Raw genomic sequence first — 6000 nt, 5'->3', positions numbered from 1 at the left:
AAGAAACACGGCATAGCCTTCTTCGACGTGGACTTGGACGACTTCGACAACGACTGCAAGAACGGCTCGTTCACACGCATCAAGGACGTGAAGACGTTCTTGAGGACTTAGAACGTTCCGCTGCTTAGCTGCTGCTATCTTTTATTTATGGTTCTTTTATTAAAGCAGTTGTGTGTGTCGAATCACGGCATCTCACTCCCTTTCCTTACGCGCCAATATAAGGATGTTTTTCCATGCGCTTCTTGTCGCGAACTAGCGTAAAAACAATCATATATCGGCTAATTTTAATGACAGCGCCGTGGGGAAATATCTTCCCTATTTCTCTGATCGACATCAGTGTCTTTGGAAGGGAGAAATGAATTTTAATGAGAGGAAAAGGTAGAGGTCGGCCGGTGGTAACATGGCCCTGGCCTGCTACTCCAAACAGCAGATATACAGGGTGTGACAACTAAGACTTTACACAGTTCTTTAAAATAGGCTTTTTAAATTATAAGCGTTTCTTTCTCGGCATAGCATTGTCAATGGTGCACGTCACAATACACCTAAGACTTGCTAACTAGCATGCTGGTTAACTAATGTTGAAAAGTTAACTTTGTAACTATTATAATCAGGCTCCTGAATTATTGAGAGGCATGTAGCCCACAGTAATATCCTGGCTAAACCGCGCCGAAACACATGCGCTTTCGAGAAGCTTGCAGGTAAAGCCACCTGTCCGGTGCACGAAACTCGCCGGAATAGGAAAAAATCTGTTGTGCCCCAGTGCCGAGGGTAAGTGCATTTTAGACTAAAAATTCTAAAATCTCATATGGATATAACTTACGGTAGGCCACACGCCTCTCGGAAATTGAGGAGGCTAACAGTAATATTTAAAAAGTTACTATTCGATATTACTTAATCAGCCTGCTAGCAGCACTCTGATGTACTGCGCCAACGACAATACTATGCCGAAAAAAGCGCTCGTCTAACTCAACAAGCCTATTTTTAAAAATTGCGCAAAATCTTAGGTGAAACACCCTGTATATTCTTACGGGATTCAGCGTAGTTCGCCGTGTTGTGCATGAGACAACATGAGTAGTTTGTTCTAGGATAGTTAAGGTAGCCAAGAGTCGCTGTCAGTTATTGCGAACAGGCTCACGACTCAGGCTCACGCGAGAGCTACAGCAGCTGTGTTCCATCATCAGCACCCCCCCCCGTCTCGAGTAGTACTCCACGAGACGCAACTGTATCACCCACTCTTGAAATAAACGCGTTATGCGCCAGTTCCAACCAACCTATCCCCTCAAACGAGTTGTCATATGTGGGGGTATTCGTTTAATGAATATTAAAGAAACTTTGCGCTGTGGGTAAAGGATAAATAAACGCGTTTGAAAGTGCGACGTCTAACTTGTCAATCTGTTAAAAGAAAAAATACCATTGTCGCCCTCACATACGAGCAACACGAAAAGTGCGAGACAGTGACAGGGCGCTGGAATTTCAGATGATTAGCTGTTACTTTTAAGGTTTTGTACTTAATAAAAAGATTTTTCCTTCTACTCCTTCCTGGTACTTCAGAGTGCACCCAGAGCTTTAGAGGTGTTAGGTAGGAATTGCAACAACCTTGGAGCCCTCTGTTTTCAGGGCTGGGACGCTGTGCAACGACGTGTAAGTACCCAAGGCTAAGTGTGTGTTCGACGGACAAGTTATCCGAGGCGAAATCTCAATGCGCTTCTAGCTTCAAGTAACGCGACTGTAGGAGCATCTAGGAAAGCTTTACGCGTGGCTAGCTTGAGGCTTGTGAACGCAGACAAATGCTTGCAATAAGAAGATCGTTACAGCAATCGGAAAAGAAAATAACCATTTTCTGAATCAAATAGTCGTGCGCACCCGCACGACATCTTGCCCTCGTTGACTGCATTTCATTACTCGACAGGTGAAGGGTGTAGTGTTGCGAAATGTAGTGGACTTGCGGTCAGGTTCCATCTCCCCAATTCTGTCTCCGATCTTTTTTCCTTCTCGCGTAGTACACCACAAGGCGCAGTTGTGGTCACCCACTCTTTAACTTCGGAATGGCTCCCCTATCTCGTATTCTGGCATCTATACGAAACCTCAAACACATTCTATGCAGACTACCTTACTCTTTGGTGCACCTCTGGGTTTCTAGGGACAGTAGAGGACACCCTACAGAAAGTTACCTATGCAGTCACTAGTTATCTTGACACGTACAATAAGCCTCTCTCACGCACCTAACCAGACCTGCTACCCATTAAAAAAAACCCGAAATCAACGCCAACACAACTATCTCATCACACTCACAATGGCGGGTCACCCCATCCATCGCGTACCGTCTTGCCGGATTCTTGGACTTATCCACGAATCATCCAATCACGCAAACTTTAATACAACCGTTAAAGTCTGCCATCAGCTTACGCATCTAGTCCGCCGCATTGTCAATAAGCACGCCGGGCTACGCAAGGGTCAAGTAAGAAAGTTAGGTCCACGCATTAGCCCTTAGCAAAATTCTATACACAGCGCCATATCTCACTCTAACCTGCCAACAAAGACATTAGATTCAGGTTGCACTTCACACATTGTACAAGACCGCACTTAACGTTCCCGTACATACGTCCACTAGAGAGTGCCTATACTCTACAGGGCTGTTCTTGACACAGCATCGTGACCGGCAAATGGCGCGTCTTTTTAGCACGCAACAGGGACACTGTATACTGCAGCATCATCACGTCATCCTCATCAGCAGCCTGACTACGCCCGCTGCAGGGCAAAGGCATCTCCCATGTGTCTCTAATTAACTCTGTCGTGTCGTTTGCCAGATGCGGCCGCCGTATGTCCGCATTAAATCTCATCTGCCCATCTAACATTATGCCGACCCATTCTACACTTAACTCCTCTTGAATCCACTGCGTTATACCCTTAAGGACCAGCGGTTGTCTTGCCTTCGCATTACATGCCCTGCCCAAGCCCACTTCTTCCTCTTGATTTCGACTAGGATGTCATTAATCCATGTTTCTTCCCTCACCCACTCTGCCCACTTCCGGTCTCTTAACGTTACACCCATCATTTTTCTTTCCATGGCTCACTGCGTGGTCCTTAACTTAAGCTGAACCCTTTTCGTTACCCTCCACGTTTCTGCCCCACAGGTGAGTACTGGTAAGATACAGCTGTTGTATACTTTTCTCTTGACGGATATTGGTAAACTGCCATCCATGATCTGAGAGAAACTGACATATGCGCTCAACCTCATCCTTATTCTTCTACTTCTTTCCCTCTCATGATCTGGATCTGCGGCCACTACCTGTCCTAAGTAGACGTATTTCCTTACCACTTACAGCACCTGGCTACAAGCTGTGAACTGTTGTTCTCCTGCGAGACTGTTAAACATTACATTACATTACTTTGGTTGCTGTTAAACATATTGACCTCCGTATTCTTACCCCTTGTTCCCCGCTCCCAGGTAACCTCCGAATCCTCCCGATTCCAAAAAACGTTGCAGCCGCTACCAACCCAGGCAGACATTCCGCACGCGTTACCAATCATGTCCATCCTATTGATTCGGCGATCGCATACGCACCACACCCTCATCACGATCTCACGTTGGAGCAGCTGCTTATTAACTTGCGACTGGCAACCATGTAGCGACTCACACCCTTTGTCCTTACACTGATCTCCCTCCAACAGCCACCCTAGAGACCCTCTCTATAATAAACAGTATTCAGGACCTCTCCGTAGCCCCACCCCCCCCCCAAGCATTCTGAATATACCATATATACCGATTCCATGGATGTACGGGCAGCCCACACAGGTCGTATTCCTGCACAACTGAGGTATGACCTGCAAACAGCTCCCATCAAACTACGTCCCCGTACTGTCACACTGAGGAGGATTCCTAGTCACGCTGGAATCCCAAGCTGTCAGGTGCTGCATCGTCTCGCTAATACAAGAATGCTTGCGGCTGCTTAACACGAATTTAGGAACACTAACACATACGGATCTTATCCCCTGGAGAGGAAAGACCAGGAATGCTTCGTAACTTCATGGTTTTTTGCAGCCACTATAACCTCCAGGTGTCAAACACGCCTTCTTCTAGCCCCGCTTGCTTCGTCTTCGGGTTCTCCGTAAGCAGTGTAAGCGCCCTTGACCTTTCAGTTGGCTGTCCCCGTTTGTGCCTCCGTGTCGCCACCTATACCCCGCCGAGGGACCTTACACTACCACCAAGATCAAACGCTTGCTTCTACCTATCCTGGCTATTCTTTCTCCGCACGTTCTGTGTACACGGTGAGCTACCCTTATCTTGTGACTGGCTGTCGCAAAATGTGGGTCGGAGACGATGCTTGGGACCCGCTCAGGTAGCGTACATCTCTTGCGGAGCCCCTTGGCAGGCTCTAAATGGCCAGTAAGCTTTTAAGCCCTACCGACAGTTGTTAAGTACGATGCAGCGAGCTATGGAAAGAAATATCATAAGTGTAACGTTAAGATAACGGAAGTGGGCGGAGTGGGTGAGGGAACAAACGCAGGTTAATGATATCCTAGGCGAAATCAAGACGAAGAAATGGGCTTGGGTAGGGCACGTAAAGCGAAGGCAAGATAACCGCTGGTCCTGAAGGGTAACGGAGTGGATTCCAAGAAAAGACAGGCGTGGCAAGGGGCGGCAGAAAGTTAGGTGCGCGGTTGAGATTAAAGATTTTACGGGGATACGGTAGCCGCAACTGGCAAAGGACAGGGTTAATTGGAGAGACATGGGAGAGGTCTTTGCCCTGCAGTGGGCGTACTCAGGCTGATGATGATGACGACAGCAGTTTTCAACCAGCGCTGATACCCCTGACTTTTCAGCCTGCTGCTCCGAACGCTTTCTCGGAGCTAGGCTGGATAGAGACTGTGTTGATCACAAGCGCGTTCACATGCGGCTGCGCCTTAGTAGCCCCTGCGCCTTCTTTGGCCTCGTTCTAACCAACCCTCTCCGCCTTTCCATCGCAGCAGACCTGCTTCTTTTTACTGACGACATCACACAGCTTCAGTTCAGTCCAAGTCCAGACCTTTTTCTTGTTTCTTCTTTTTAGTCCCAGTATAATCTGTGTAAGTCCAGATTTAAACGCCGTCACGAAAAGAGTCGCGGACACTATGGGCGTGGGGCTCATGCCACTAATGTCTAGTGAAGGACACCGATGGCGCGCAGAGTCAGCTTCGTCGTTGTCGCTAACAGCGTCGTCTCTCCAGAGGGCCCCCAGCGCGCGTTCATGTTGCGATGGGAGCGCGGGGTTTTGGCTACGCTGGATCGTTTGAAACGATCTGGCAAATTACGGTCGGCTAAGTGCCTGAACTGCCCGCTGCAGGAGTCTAAGAGTCATATTGTGTAAGAAGTGTGACGGCCAGGCCTTTTTGGATGACAGTCCCCTATGGTTTTCAGTGTCTTGGAGTGTGTCGCTTTTTGACTTCCAGTCGTATCACTCGCGGCAGCTTTGCAAAACCCCTGTTAGTTGCAGGTGCATTCGTACTTTGGTGCAATCCGTCGCGACGAGACAGGCGCCGAGCAGTCGGGAGCAGCGCTCCGCGACAAAAAGCCTGATTACGTTTTCACGCCTCAAGTGATCAGAGTCCTGACATGTCACTTGAAGCTTTGGTCAAACCCTAGTGTCGTCTTTCCGCTCCTTTAAAACCGCATCAACTGAGACAGTAGCTGTCGGAACAGAACCAACAAACGCAGCAACCGTCGCAACGAGACAGGCGCCGAGCAGTCAGAAGGCGTGTAATGGCGGCGTGACCACGTGACAAAAGATATCAGCCTCCATAATACGGCGCTGTAAATCATATATTTCCCTTCGTAGGCGAGGCGCCGAATGGTACATTTCGTTGAAATGTTTGTGGAATAATATTATGGACCACGCTTCCACATTGAATCAGTTGTGCTGCTGAGTAACAGAAATTGCCTTGATGCGCAAGGGCAAAAGCAAATTTTGATGTGATATGAGTCAAATTCCATTACTTTTCGCTAGGTAACGTGCCAGAAGA

This window comes from Amblyomma mixtum, chromosome 1 (assembly GCF_055824585.1).
Source record: "Amblyomma mixtum isolate Tamu chromosome 1, ASM5582458v1, whole genome shotgun sequence".
Taxonomy (NCBI): Eukaryota; Metazoa; Arthropoda; class Arachnida; order Ixodida; family Ixodidae; genus Amblyomma; species Amblyomma mixtum.
The sequence above is the reverse complement of the archived record's forward strand: the minus strand, read 5'-3'. Positions refer to the sequence as shown.